The 15,593-nt window shown below is 45.1% G+C and overlaps 1 non-coding gene across 1 annotated transcript; it reads left to right on the top strand.

The window, feature by feature from the left end:
• Positions 1–1,187: 1,187 nt before the first annotated feature.
• Positions 1,188–1,294, top strand: LOC116533239. The gene has a single exon (XR_004261166.1). It is a non-coding gene; the product is annotated as a U6 spliceosomal RNA (small nuclear RNA).
• Positions 1,295–15,593: the final 14,299 nt, after the last annotated feature.

The raw sequence follows: 15,593 nt of genomic DNA, 5'->3' as shown, positions 1-15,593 counted from the left end.
GCTAAGGAGGAGATGGCTGCCACCTCCACAGGCAGTGCCGAGGAAGAGAGGACATCATTTAAAAAAAAAAAAATAATAGAGATAGGGTCTCACTATGTTGCCCAGGCTGGATTCAAACTCCTAGGCTCAAGTGATCCTCTGGTCTCAGCCTCTCAAATAGCAGAGACTAAAGGTATGCACCAGCACACCCAGCAGGGTTTCAGTCCTTACTTCAATACTTTAATCCTTCCATGATTAGATTTCACCATGAAACTCTTTTAGTTGGCTGTCTTTCATATTCCGTGAATTGACACATTTTTAAAAATTTTTCTCTATCCAGAGATCTAGAAAAAAAGGTCAAGGACTGCTGGTGCTGCTAAACATTTGGAAAGACAATTATTATTCCAATATGTTAAAACAAAATCCAGCATATTTCTTTAAAATTTTATTAAAAACAAACCTCTCCAGCACATTCCAATGAAATTGTAAGTATAACTTTTTTAAATAGTTGGAGGTTTTTTTTTTTTTTTTTTTTTTTGAGACAATTTCGCTCTCATTGTTCAGGCTGAAGCGCAATGGTGCGATCTTGGCTCAACCTCCACCTCCTGGGTTCAATCGATTATCCTGCCTCAGTCTCTGAAGTGGCTGGGATTGCAGGCATGTGCCACTATGCCCAGCTAACTTTGTATTTTTAGTAGAGACAGGGTTTGTCCATCTTGGTCAGACTGGTCTCCAACTCCCAACCTCAGATGATCCTCCCTCCTCCGCCTCCCAAAGTGCTGGGATTACATGCATGAGCCACCTCGCCAGGGCTTAATAGCTTTTATGGAGCATGAAAATAAAGACCAAACAAATGTAGTTTTTAGTCTAAAGGTGAATTAGTGGGAAATTGGAATGTTGGATTACTGCTTCTTTTACAGAGGCCTCTGAAACTTCTGAGTAGCCCTAGATTGTCATTCTAAATCAGCAATTCTCAAACTTTCTAAGGGTAATCTAATCACCTTCACTTGGTATACAGACAAATGGAAACTAAAATACATTGTCAAACCATCTCATTAAGGAACTTGTTTCTTTACATGGTAAGTACATAAAAACTTCTGTTTATTCATTAGCAAAGCAAAAAAAAAAAAAGCTCTTACTTAAAAATCAGAAGTTGAATCAATTTCCAAAATCTTTTCCTTAGGTTAAAAAAAAAAAAACAAAAAACTGTGCTCGCTTCAGCAGCACATACACTAAAATTGGAACGATACAGAGAAGATTAGCACGGCCCCTGCACAAGCATGACACGCAAATTCGTGAAGCGTTCCATATTTTTAGAAATACCTAATGTAGGTGATGGGGGATGGAGGCAGCAAGCCACCATGGCATGTGTATACCTTTGTAACAATCTTGCAAGATCTGCACATGTACCCTGGAGCTTAAAGTAAAATTAAAAAAAATAAGAAGAAAAAGAAAAAAAGACTAAAACTAATATAAGCTTTCATGTAATATTACTTTCCTAGGGTGATTGTAACAAAGTACCACAGGCAGCAGTTTAATAAGGGAAACGTATTATCTTACGGTTCTGAAGATCAGAAGTGTGTGACTAAGGTGTGGGCAGAGTTGGTTCCTTCTGGGGCTGTGAACAGTCGGTTGCACGCCTCTCCCCTAGCTTCTAGTGGTTTTGGTTTGGTTTTTTGAGATGGCGTCTCGCTCTGCTGCCCAGGCTGAAGTACAATGGCACCGTCTCAGCTCACTGCAATTTCCGTCTCCCAGGCTCAAGCGATTTTCCTGCCTCAACCTCCTGAGCAGCTAGGATTACAGGTGCCTGCCACCACGTCCAGCTAATTTTTGTATTTTTAGTAGAGGCGGGGTTTCAGCACATTGGGCAAGCTGATTTCGAACGCCTGATCTCAGGTGATCCGCCTACCTCAGCCTCCCAAAGTGCTGGGATGACAGGTGTGAGCCACAGCACCCAGCTGAGAGTGCTTTGTTTCACTCAACTGTCGTGCTTCTATATAAGCTGCACTTCATCACCAGCACAGCAGTGGTTACCCAAGTGGTTCCATCCCCATTGCTGTCATTGCACAAGATCACAGGATCCCACCGCCCACCCTCCCAGTACCTGGGCAGTTGTCGTTGCAGGTCCTCAGTCTGGCTTGATGATGTTCTTCCTCTGATGTAGTGGCACCCTGACCAATGAATGCCTCCAGCCCTCCTTTTCCAAGTCCTGCCTTATTCTCCCAAGACTAAAAAAGGGCAAACATGATGTTTCAGCTCAGCCTTCCGTAGCACAATGGGTGCTTTTAACCACACATTGAGCAGCTCCTCCTATCTTAGATCCCATTAGATCTGAAACGCTCCCATAATCACAATGTCAAAGCTCTACAAAATGCATTTCTAATCCCTAGAATGAAATTAACTGAAATCCAACTTTTGGAGCAGTGCATTTGTGTAGCCAGTGAAGTAGCCACAGAAACGTTCCAGCAGTGACTGTGCTCACAAATGAACTCTGTCAACATCTTACAATATATTTAACAAAATCCGGCAGACTGCATATGCAGAGAAAAGCTTTCAGGGTCATGGAAACATGGACTGAGAGGGACCTTCAAAAGAAAAGAAGACTAGGTGCCTTCTTGGATGTGTGATACAGGAAAGAAAATCCAAAGGGTTGATTAGGTGAAGGTTAACTTAATGTCTCAACTTAGCTAGGCTATGGTGCCCAGTAGTTTATCAAACACCAGTCTAGGTGTTTCTGTGAAGGTATTTTGTAGATGTAGTTAACATTCACAGTCAGTTTACTAAGTAAAGTCAATAATATCTCATCAAATCAGGCCTTAAGATTAAAAACTGAGGTTCCCTGGAAGAGGAAGAATTCTGCTTGAGGACTAACACAGAAATTGTGCCTCAGTTTCCAACCTGCAGGCCCACCCCATGCATTGTGAACTTGCCAGCCCCCACAATCATGTGAGCCACTTCCTTAAGATAAAGCCCCTTCTCTAGGTAGGATTGACATAGGCAATGCTTCAAATAGATATGAAACAGGGGTGTGTGTGTGTGTGTGTGTGTGTACGTGTGTGTCTTATTGGTTCTGTTTCTCTGAAGAACCCTGACAGCTTCGTTCTTTTTTTCTATAGAGACAGGGTCTCAAGCTCCTGGGATCAAGCCATCCTCCCAGCTGGGCCTCCCAAACTGCTAGGATTGCAGGCATGAGCCACCTGACCCAGCCAGATTCATTCTTAATGGTGGTCAAAAGAACAGGATGAGCTGTGTGAATGAGTTGTTCACTGAATAAGCAATGAACAAATTGAGGGGCTAAAACAGAATCTTTAGCAATTTTTTACTCTGAGTAGTAAAGAAAGACAGAAAGAGAAATATAGTGGCACTTGATAACTCCAAATGGTGTGTGTCCACTTGGAAGTTGTATGAATAAGGCAAAATCCTAAGGAGGATGTCTAAGATGCTTCTTAAGTCGACAGGGCTCTGATCCAAGGATAGAATAAAATCTCAACCTATTTCTACAAATAAATGCTTAGAAAATTCCCCTGTTGACAGGCCATAAACATAAGGTGGACTTTCCTTCCATCTCTACAGTTCTTGAAAAGATGCAATAAGTAGGTTATTCTAGCCTCAAAGGCACTGAGATGAATTATGGATGATTCAGTGGATAGAACTGAACAGATAAAAATGTAAATCTTTCAATGGCTGTTTGGAGCTATGTTTCAAAAGAAAAAGAAAGTAAATCTTCTAGGTCAAAAATAAGCTAATTAAATCAAAACTCAAAAGACAAGCAATAGACCAGGGGAACTATTTATTGCTAATATGAAACAGAATTAAGTTTTTGCATCCAAAGAGATCATAACATTAAGTAAGAAAAACCCCAGTAGATAACTACAAAGATTCCTACCAGACAATTCTCAAAAACAAGTTATATAAATAGACGGCAAATATTTGAAAAAAAGTTCAGAGAAATGTAAAATGCCCTTTTAATGCATATATATCCACCCATAACCTTAACAGTTAAATTGATTTAAAAATGCCTTAGGCTGGGCGTGGTGGCTCCCACCTGTAATCCCAGCATTTTGGGAGGCCGAAGCGGGTGGATCACTTGAGGTCAGGAGTTCGAGACTAGCCTGGCCAATATGACGAAACCCCATCCCTACTAAAAATATAAAAATCAGCTGGACATGGTGGCAGGTGCCTATAATCCCAACTACTCAGGAGGCTGAGGCAGGAGAATTGCTTGAACTCAGGAGGTGGAGGTTGCAGTGAGCTAAGATCGCACCACTGCACTCCAACCTGAATGACAGAGTGAGACTCTATCTCAAAAAAAAGGAAGAAAAACTTGATTTAAAGGCCACTTAATAGCCATATGCAGTAGTACATGCCTATAGTCCCAGCTACTCTGGAAGCTGAGGCAGGAGGATCTCTTGAGGCCAAGAGTTCTTGGCAGAAGTGAGCTACGATCCCAGTTGTGAATAGCCATTGCACTCCACCCTGGGTAACACAGGGAGTACAATAAAAGGAAAAAAAAAACAGATCCTTTAATATAAAGTAAGGAAACATACAGATAACCTCAAGGTTTTAATTCTTACTCCTACAAAAAACAAATATTTAATATATAATCTATTTTGTGCATTTGCAAATGATTAGATTTGTTGTAACGTACTTTATGAGGCTTTTATACTCTACAGCAATTCAATTATCATCAAGCACAGTGTTTAAAAAATTCTCCTCGCACCGGGCACGGTGGCTCAAGCCTGTAATCCCAGCACTTTTTTGGGAGGCTTAGGCGGGTGGATCACGAGGTCAAGAGATCGAGACCATCCTGGTTAACATGGTGAAACCCCGTCTCTTACTAAAAATACAAAACATTAACTGGGCATGGTGGCACGTGCCTGTAATCCCAGCTACTCAGGAGGTTGAGGAAGGAGAATTGCCTGAGCCCAGGAGGCGGAGGTTGCGGTAAGCCGAGATCGCGCCATTGCACTCCAGCCTGGGTAACAACAGTGAAACTCCGTCTCAAAAAAAAAAAAAAATTCTCCTCGCTATGAAAATCAGGTGACAAAGTTGTAACAGTAATAAGTTGCGGTTACCAGTGAATGTATCTCTTTTCTGTTGCTTAATAATGAATGACAACATCAGTTGAAACAGACATCTGGCTTAGTATATTGATTCCCTTCACCAACACCTCCCCTCTGACTGGTAGTCATTTATTTTCAAAATATCATTTCCCACTAAAAAAATTAGTTGGCAAACTACCAAGAGGAAGTGTATTTCACTAAATGAAGTTCCTGAAATGCAGCTTTTGTTTTGTGTTTCTTTTTGCTATGCCAGCAACTTCAGACTTTGACACTGCATAGCATAAAACAGTTCAGAACTGTTCCAGAAGGTACAGCCACTGTTAGATACAAAGTACAAAGTGGGAGTGAGGGGGGAGGTTGAGGAGAGAATGAAGGAAATTTGAAGAAAGGATCTGTTGCTGTTTTTGAAATTCACAGGAATTCGTCCACGTTGAGTGAAGAACCAGGCACTAACTATTGGAGAAAGGCTGGTGCACATTATGAAAACAAAGCATTAGAGGTGGAAGTATAAATAAGGCCTATGAATGAGGTATTGAGAAGGGCCAGGCTCTATGAAAACATAGTGAGCTATCAAAGACATCCGAATCAGGTGAAGGGGACTTTGCTGAGAAATTCCTTAATGAAAGGTATCCCACAGACTTGCTGGAAAAAAGAGAGGCTAGGCTGGGTTCGGTGGCTCACTGCTGTAATACCAGCACTTTGAGAGGCCGAGGCAGGTGGATCGCTTTAGGTCAGGAGTTCAACACCAGCCTGGCCAACATGGTGAAATCCTATCTCTACTAAAAATACAAAAATTAGTCTGGCATGGTAGTGCACACATGTAATTCCAGCTACTCAGGAGGCTGAGACGGGGGAATTACTTGAACCCAGGAGGCGGAGGTTGCAGTGAGCCAAGATTGCACCACTGCACTCTAGCCTGGGTGACAGAGCAAGACTCTATCTTAAAAAAAAAAAAAAAAAAAAGTGAGGCTAGACGAGAAATTCGAGGACAGAGAATCAAAGTTGAAGTGCTGATAACAGGAGCATATGTATGTATTTAGCTCCCAGTGTACCAGCTGACACACCACTCATTGCCAATTGCCTGCCCGAGACAGGAGATTGGGAAAGACAGTTTACGAGATGAGGGGCAGGGGGCAGGGGTATGGCCGGGGTATGGCTCGTCCTTGAGGGAAAGCAGTGTGCTGCGTTCCTGTGGCCTCAAAGGGTGTTGATAAGAGGAAGAAGCAAGACAGAAGGAAGAGAAGTGGGAGGAAAAAAATAAAATGAAGGGAAGGGAAAAAAGAAGGAAGATAAAATCCTAATTTCAGTCCCAATCTTTTAGGCACCAGGGGCCAGTTTCATGGAAGACAATTTTTCCATGGAGATGGGAGATTCATCAGCTTTGAAATATCATTTTATTAAAAATATCAGCAACTCCCTATAGTGTAGCTGTTTCTTCTTTTATCCTTTATCTTTTTTTTTTTTTTTTGAGTTAGGGGTCTCCCTCTGTTGCCCAGGTAAGAGGTAATACCATCAGGATGAAATTGTTCCACTTCAGATCATCAGACCATCAGGCATTAGATTCTTCTCATAAGGAGCAGGCAGCCTAGATCCCTCGCACGTGCAGTTCACAACAGAGTTGGTGCTCCTGTGAGAACCTAACGCACTAACCTGACACGAGGCGAGCTCAGAAGTAATGCTTGCTGGCTGCTGCTCACCTCCTGCTGTGCGGCCTGGTTCCTAACAGGCCACAGACCAGCACCCGTCCACCACCTGGGGCTTGGGGACATGTGTCAGAGTTTACAAAAAAGAAAAAGAAAGGAAAATGTAGAGGCAGGAGCTAACATCTATAGATATTATCTCATTTCCTTCACGCTAAAACTCCAAAGTAGGCTGGGCACCCTGGCTCTCACCTGTAATCTCAGCACTCTGGGAGGCTGAGGCAGGTGGATCACCTGAGGTCAGGAGTCGGAGACCAGACTGACCAATATGGTAAAACCCTATCTCTACTAAAAATACAAAAATTAGGCAGGCATGGTGGTGGGCACCTATAATCCCAGCTACTCTGGAGGCTGAGGCAGGAGAATTGCTTGAACCCGGGAGACAGAGGTAACAGTGAGCTGAGATCACTGCACTCCAGCCTGGGCAACAGAGAGAGACTCCGTTTAAAAAATAAAATAGGCCGGGTGCAGCGGCTCACGCTTGTAGTCCCAGAACTATGGCAGGCCGAGGTGGGTGGATCATCTGAGGTCAGGAGTTTGAGACTAACCTAACCAACATGGTGAAACTCTACTAAAAATACAAAAAAATTAGCCAGGCGTGGTGGCACATGCCTGTAGTCCCAGCTACTTGGGAGGCTGAGGTAGGAGAATTGCTTGAACCTGGGAGACAGAGGTTGCAGTTAGCCAAGATCACGCCACTGAACTCCAGCCCAGGAGACAGAGTGAGACTCTGTTTCAAAAAATAAATAAAATTTTTAAAACCCCAAAGTGCCTTTTCCTTTCCTTTTCTTTTTTTACTGACGAGGTTTCACCATTTTGGCCAGTCTGAATTAAACTGATTTTTTAAATCTTCCACTTGTACAGAATTTTAAAAAAATATTTCTGCCAGGCACGGTGGCTCACGCCTGTTATCCCAGCACTTTGGAAGGCCAAGGTAGGCAGATCACCTGAGGTTGGGAGTTCGAGACCAGCCTGACCAACATAGAGAAACCCTGTCTACTAAAAATACAAAATTAGCTGGGCATGGTGGCACATACCTGGATCCTTAGCTGCTCAGGAGGCTGAGGCAGAAGAGTCTCTTGAACCTGAGAGGTGGAGGTTGTGGTGAGCCGAGATCAAGCCACTACACTCCAGCCTGGACAACAAGAGCAAAACTCCATCTCAAAAAAAAAAAATTTTTTTTTCAAAGTGCTTGTACATATATGATCTATCTACGTGTCTTCTTCATTGCAATGAAGGATAAATACACAAGGTTATTATTTTATACATTTGTAAAGGGAAGTCAATCACAAAAGGAGGAAAACAACTGAGCAAAGCATGCCGTGACAACCATTTCTTCAAGAGGCTTTTTCAAAGACGAGGAGGGTGAAGAGGCTCCTAGCTCTGTTTTCCAGTGCAGCCTTTGGCCACTATGTTGTCCTTGCCATACTGGAGAATTCTATGCCAGGCTGGGGGAAGCAGAAGCAGGGAGGGCTTGTCCTAGATGGTGGCATTAATAATCGGCATCCCCGTTGTTTGATCACAAAAAAATACAGTGAGTTCAATGTTGCTATAATATAAATGAGGTCAGAACACAAAGACCAACTCACTTGTAATTTATTTGTTAAACCTGACATTCATATAGTGCAAGATTAGGAAGGTTTTTTTCACCATGATTATCCCATCAGAGGAAAACCTCCACTGAACTCATGATTAGAGAAAAGAGGCTGAAGAATATGACAAGTAATTGATGAGTTCTTCAACATTCATTCATTCTTCAACAGCCATTTTTTAGGGCCTGGTGGATAACTGCACTTTTTTTTTTTTTTTTTTTTTTTTTTTTAGATGGAGTCTCACTCTATTGCCCAAGCTGGAGTGCAATGGCACCAACTCAGCTCACTGCAACCTCCACATCCTGGGTTCCAGTGATTCTCCTGCCTTAGCCTCCCGAGCAGCTGGGACTACAGGTGCACCCCACCACAACTGGCTAATTTTTGTATTTTTAGTAGAAACAGGGTTTCACAATGTTGGCCAGGCTGATCTCAAACTCCTGACCTCAGGCAATCCACCTGCCTTAGCCTCCCAAAGTGCTGGGATTACAGGTGTGCCCAGCGTTTTTTTTTTTTTTTTGAGACAGAGTTTTGCTGTATTGCCCAGGCTGGAGTGCAGTGGAGTGATTTCGGCTCACTGCAACCTCCGCCTCCCAGGTTCAAGCAATTCACCTGCCTCAGCCTCCCGAGTAGCTGGGATTACAGGCGTGTACTACCATGCGCGGCTAATTTTTGCATTTTTAGTAGAGATGGGGTTTCACCATGTTGGCTAGGCTGGTCTCGAACTCCTGACCTCAGGTGATCCGTCCCTTTGGCCCCCCAGAGTGCTGGGATTACAGGAATGAGCCACTGTACCCCGTGATAACTGAGCTTTCTCATGAGTTGTCTCACTTCATTCTTGCAAGAACCTTCTGAGGCAGGCTTGATTACCACATTTTGTAGAGTTAGGGTAAGGCATGATGCTGAGGGCAGCACAGCACGTGGGCTCTGCAGCCAGAGGGGCTTGGCCTGACTCCACCATTACAAGCTGGGTCCCCCGGAACAAGGGACTTTGCCATCCTGGATTTCACTTTTTAAAATGAGGCCAATGGTAATGTCCACCTCCTAGGGCTGTTGTAAGGATGGAAAGTGGTAAAGCAGGTAAGCCAGTTAGCCCAAGGCTTGGCAGGCAGCTGACATTCAATACGCATCACCCATTATGACTCAGATGCATTTGCCTCAGTCAAACCTTCCAACATCCTATGAAGTAAATATTCTTACTATGCCCCTTTTATGGGTGAGAATACAGAAGCTTAGAGAGGTTAAACAACAGGAGTGGAGATCAAGGCTGGTATCCGGTTTCAATTCCAGATCTCAGTGTTAGAGCTGGAGCCCCGAGAGCTGGAGCCCCTGGCTAGGAACCCTTGGAGCGACAGCGTGTTCACAAAGAGACGGAGTGCAGCTGCCTGGGACTCTCCCGACTGCAGCTGGGGAAACTCAGCAGGAGCTGTCATCAGTGCTGGGAGCTGGCTGGGGCCACAGCAGCGTTTGTAACCTTGTGGCAGCTGCTGTCTGGGTACAAAACTGACATCCCAGCTCTTCATGAACAGCTGTGCCAGTGGCTCCAGTCATTCACAAATCCCTTTCCTGTGCCTTCTTCATACCCTTCCCTCCTTTCTTGGACCCCTCTACCTCTTCTCACCTCTCTTCCCCTCTCTCTTCCTTCTGACAGCCACATTTTCCCTTTCTGTTTACTTCTAACATCTCTCTAGCCTAAATTGGAATAGAACAAAATCATTCATTCTGTATTTATTTAATTTATTTATTTATTTATTTATATTGAGTCTCGCTCTGTTGCCCAGGCTGGAGTGCAGTGACACAATCTCACCTCACTGCAACCTCTGCTTAGCAGGTCCAAGCGATTCTCCTGACTCAAAACCCCTAGTAGCATATGCCACCACACCTGGCTAATTTTTGTATTTTTAGCAGAGAAGGGGTTTCGCCATGTTGGCCAGGCTGGTCTCGAACTCCTGACCTTGGGTGAGCCACCTGCTTTGGCCTCCAAAAGTGCTGGGATTACAGGTGTGAGTCACTGCACCCGGCCATTCTGTGTTTATTAAACAAGATGTTAAGTCTCCTGTACTGAAGTTTTAAAAGCAAATGGATATACAAGGCAAACTTTCTTTTTCTCTTTTTTTTTTTTTTTTGAGATGGAGTCTCACTCTGTCACCCAGGCTGTAGTGCAGTGGCACAGTCTTGGCTCACTGCAACCTCCGCCTCCTGGGTTCAAGTGATTCTTCCGCCTTAGCCTCCAGAGTAGCTGGGATTACAAGCATGCACCACCACGCCTGGCTAATTTTTGTATTTTTAGTAGAGACAGGGTTTTGCCATGCTGGCCAGGCTGGTCATGATCAAGGCAAACTTTCAAAAAGCCTCAAACATTAGTAGTTCAGCAAGATCGTGCTACTGCACTCCAACCTGGGTGATAGACTGAGACCTTGTCCCAAAAAAAAAAAAGATTAGTGGCTTAGATAGATGGAAGGTAATGTTATAAAGAAAACAAGTCTAGCAAAATGTTAATTGTAGAATTGAAGTAGTGGATGGATGAGTATTCACTGCATAATTTCTTCAACTTTTCTGTATGTTGGGACTTTTCACAATTAAATGTGTGGGGTGGGAATCAATGGCTCTGTATCTGTTACTTTCTAATTTATTTTTGTTGTTGGAAAACAGTGGCCTCAAAATTAAAAAGGTTTCTCCTCCATCCAATCAGAGCATTTGGAACCAGGAGCTTCTCAGTGTTCTCCTTTGACAGGAAAACACTGAGGGGTTTACCCAGGGCTGGCACTCAAGCGAGGCATCTTTACACAAAGCCAGGCAGAAGCAGGCACTCAGCTGGCTTTTCTGGGAGGAGCTGAGAGTCTCATCAGAAGCTTTGATCCCAGTGAAGAGAACAGGAAAACTGAGATGAATTCAGTTGCCCAGGTTGTCTCACAAGAGAAACAGCTGTAGGTGGGCAACATTCAGGCAACTCCATCTCAGTCATTCTCCATCTGTTGGTCCACATTGCTCTAGATGGCAATGCAGTGCCTCCAGCTGTGTGAGGAACAGAACTGGCCTGGTCCCTGGGACTGAAAGTGCCGCTGGAAAAGATGACAGTGGCATATTTGGCCAGGGATGGTGGAAAAGCTTGTGGTGTTTTCATTGCTGTTGTCACCGATGTGGATCGATTAAGCAACCTTCTGGATGCTTTTTCTGAGCTATACCTCCCCTTAGCCATAAAAACTTCCTCTCGGCCGGGCGCGGTGGCTCAAGCCTGTAATCCCAGCACTTTGGGAGGCCGAGGCGGGTGGATCACGAGGTCAAGAGATCGAGACCATCCTGGTCAACATGGTGAAACCCCGTCTCTACTAAAACTACAAAAAATTAGCTGGGCATGGTGGTGCGTGCCTGTAATCCCAGCTACTCAGGAGGCTGAGGCAGGAGAATTGCCTGAACCCAGGAGGCGGAGGTTGCGGTGAGCCGAGATCGCGCCATTGCACTCCAGCCTGGGTAACAAGAGCAAAACTCCGTCTCAAAAAAAAAAAAAAAAAAAAAAAAAACTTCCTCTCTCCCTCCCTCCCTCCTTCCTTCCCTCCTTCCTTCCTTTTCTGTTCGTTTTTTGAGATGGAGTCTTGCTCTGTCACCCAGGCTGGAGTGCAGTGGCGCGATCTAGGCTCACTGCAACCTCTGCCACCCGGGGTTTAAGCAATTCTCTTGCCTCAGCCTCCAGAGTAGCTGGGATTACAGGTGCCGGCCACCACGCCCGGCTAATTTTTGTATTTTTAGTAGAAACAGGGTTTCAGAATCTTGGCCAGGTTGGTCTTGAACTCCTGACCTTGTGATCCACTTGTCTCGGCTTCCCAAAGTGCTGAGATTACAGGTATGAGCCACCCTGCCCGGCCGCCATATGAATTTTCTGACTCCAGCCCTATAGAGGAAACTCTACAGTAATCTATGCCTTGCTGGCTGGGGGAGGACACGCCATAAACTCCCCTCCCTGCCCCCACATACATGGCATGAGAGATCTCAGAGGGGCCTACAGGGCACGGCAACAAAGACACAAGCATACTCACTACACAAGGCCTGGCAGAGCTTCAGATCAGAAACAACCTCAGCAATCCTAGGGGCCTGCTTAGAGAAATTATGGTGCATCTCTAAAATAGAAAGCTGTGCTGCCCCTTTAAAAAAAGTGCTTTTGATACTATGAGGGATAATTTCCAAGCTATACTGTCAATTAGAAATAAAAAGCAAGATCAGAACAGTGTGTGTAGTATGTGCCTACTTCTAAAAATATTTACCTTGGCTAGATGAGGTGGCTCACACCTGTAATCCCAGCACTTTGGGAGACCAAGGCAGGCAGATCACTTGAGGTCAGGAGCTTGAGATCAGCCTGGCCAACATGGTGAAACCCTATCTCTACTAAACAATATGAAATTAGCTGGGCGTGCTATGGTGGCACCAGCTACTTGGAAGGCTGAGGCAGAATTGCTTGAACCTGGGAGGTGGCGGTTGCAGTGAGTCAAGAATGCACCACTGTACTCCAGCCTGGGTGACAGAGCAGACCCCTTCTCAGAAAAAAAAAAAAAGTAACTAAAAAAAACAGAAACAAATCTGTGAATGCAATACCCTCATAATTTAGTATTCAGGCTGCCCAAGCTCCCTTTTCTGATGGATATTTGAGTCAGGTAATTAACTCCAGGCCTGGAGGGCTAGAGGCCAGTTTATCTCAGATAGTGAGGACCTGCTGGGGAGATCCCATTCTGGGAGCCCCTCACTATCACTACCACTACCACCAGTGCCCAGGGCACATTACGCATGGGCATTTGCTGCTCTAATTTCTGATTTTCAGACAAACGGTTTGTTAAGACAGGAGGAAAAGAAAGAGAGGAAAAAGGCTGGGTGAGGTGGCTCACGCCTGTAATCCCAGCACTTTGGGAGGCTGAGGTGGGCAGATCACTTGAGGTAAGGAGCTCGAGACCAGCATGGGCAACATGGTAAAACCTCATCTCTGCTAAAAATATAAAAATTAGCAGGGCGTGATGGCACAGCCTGTAATCCCAGCTACTTGGGAGGCTGAGGCAGGAGAATGGTTTGCTCTTTTGAACCAAGGAGGCAGAGGTTGCAGTGAACTGAGATGGCATCACTGCACTCCAGCTTGGGTGACAGAGTGAGACTCCATCTCAAAAAAAAAGGAGGTTGGAGTTTGGAGTGGAAGGAGTGGTCACAGGCGTCAGTGTAGGTGTATCTGGGGGGTTGCTGAGCTGTGATTGCTGAGAGTCCCTACAGTTCTGACTCCTAGGAACCTTTCCCCCAGGCTTTGCTGACCTGGCTTTCCACCACAGCTCTACCCTTGACTGGGAGTTGAGACAAGGTACATCTTTCTTTCCTTCCTTCCTTTCCTTTTTTTTTTGAGATGGAGTCTCGCTCTTGTTACCCAGGCTGGAGTGCAATGGCGCGATCTCGGCTCACCGCAACCTCCGCCTCCTGGGTTCAGGCAATTCTCCTGCCTCAGCCTCCTGAGTAGCTGGGATTACAGGCACGCGCCACCATGCCCAGCTAATGTTTTGTATTTTTAGTAGAGACGGGGTTTCACCATGTTGACCAGGATGGTCTCAATCTCTTGACCTCGTGATCCACCTGCCTCAGCCTCCCAAAGTGCTGGGATTACAGGCGTGAGCCACCGCGCCCGGCCCCTTCTTTCTTTCATTCTTCCTTCCTTTCCTTCCCTCCCTCCCTTCCTTTCTTCCCTTTCTTTCTTCCTTCCCTCCCTCCCTTCCTTTCTTCTCTTTCTTCTTTCTTTCTTCCTTCCCTCCTTCCCTTCCCTCTCTCTTTCGCTTTCTTTCCTTCTTTCTCTCTCATCTTTCTCTTTCTCGTCTCTCTCTTTCTTTCTGTCTCTTTTCTTTTTTCAGGATCTCATTCTATTGCTCAGGCTGGAGTGCATGATCTTGGCTCAATGTACCCCCAACTTCCCAGGCTCAAGAGAGACTCCTACCTCAATCTCCTGAGTAGCTGGAGCTACAGGCATGTACCACCATCACTGGCTAATTAAAAAAAATAAAAATTTGCTGGACGAGGTGGCTCACACCAGCGATCCCAGCGCTTTGGGAGGCCGAGGCGGGTGGATCATGAAGTCAGGAGTTCAAGACCAGCCTGGCCAACGTGGTGAAACCTCGTGTTTACTAAGAACACAAAAAATTAGCCAGGAGCGGTGGCAGGCGCCTATAATCCCAGCTACTAGGAAGGATGAGACAGAAGAATCACTTAAATCCGGGAGGTTAAAAAATAATATATATTTTTTATTTTTTGGAGATGGAGTTTTGCTCTTGTCACCGAGACTGGAGTGCAATGGCATGATCTCGGCTCACTGCAACCTCTGCCTCCCGAGTTCAAGCGATTCTCCTGCCTCAGCCTCCAGAGTACCTGGGATTACAGATGTGTGCCACCACGCCTGGCTAAGTTTTGTATTATTAGTAGATACGGGGCTTCACTATGTTGGCCAGGCTGGTCTTTAACTGACCTCAGGTGATCTGCCTGCCTTGGCCTCCCGAAGTGCTGGGATTACAGACTTGAGCCTCTGTGCCCAGCCACATTACTTCTTTTTTTAGGAGACGGAGTTTCCCTCTGTCGCCCAGGCTGCAGTGCACTGGTGCCATTTCAGCTCACTGCAACCTCTGCCTCCCAGGTTCAAGTGATTCTCCTGCCTCAGCTTCCCAAGTAGCTGGAACTACAGCCGCGCGCCACCACACCCTGCTTATTTTTGTATTTTTACTAGAGATGGGGTTTCACCATGTTGGCCAGGATGGTCTCAATCTCCTGACCTCGTGATCCGCCCCCTCAGCCTTTCAAAGTGCTGGGATTACATATGTGAGCCGCTGTGCCCAGCCACATTACTTCTTAATGATAGATAATGTGCCCATAATATACGTTATTTACATATTGGCTGTAAAGCCTTGCAGCAAGGTGGCAGTTCTCAGCCATTTTTTGAGGAGGATGTGAACAGGAGCCATTACATGGCTCATCAGTAATCTGTTGCAAAGAAGCTGTGCTCATCAGCGCAGAAGTAAATCTTTCATTTCTGGAAAATGTGAATCAAGTCGAGTGAAACAGGGCTCTGTCAGCTTATAAAACTTAATTATGTTTTTAACTACATAAATTAGTTCCAGTGAAGACATTTGAAAATACCCAATTTCCAATTTGAACCTACAGAAAATTAATGGCCAGAATGCAAACTTCTAATGTATTAAAAAATTATTAGTGTGTCTCCCACTAAAGGTTTGTGCTTGAAATTTTGTGTCAATTCT

Source organism: Sapajus apella, unplaced genomic scaffold (genome assembly GCF_009761245.1).
Source record: "Sapajus apella isolate SASKATOON/1434 unplaced genomic scaffold, GSC_monkey_1.0 scaffold80, whole genome shotgun sequence".
Lineage (NCBI taxonomy): Eukaryota > Metazoa > Chordata > Mammalia > Primates > Cebidae > Sapajus > Sapajus apella.
Note: the sequence above shows the minus strand (reverse complement) of the source record. Positions and strands in the feature narration are given on the sequence as shown.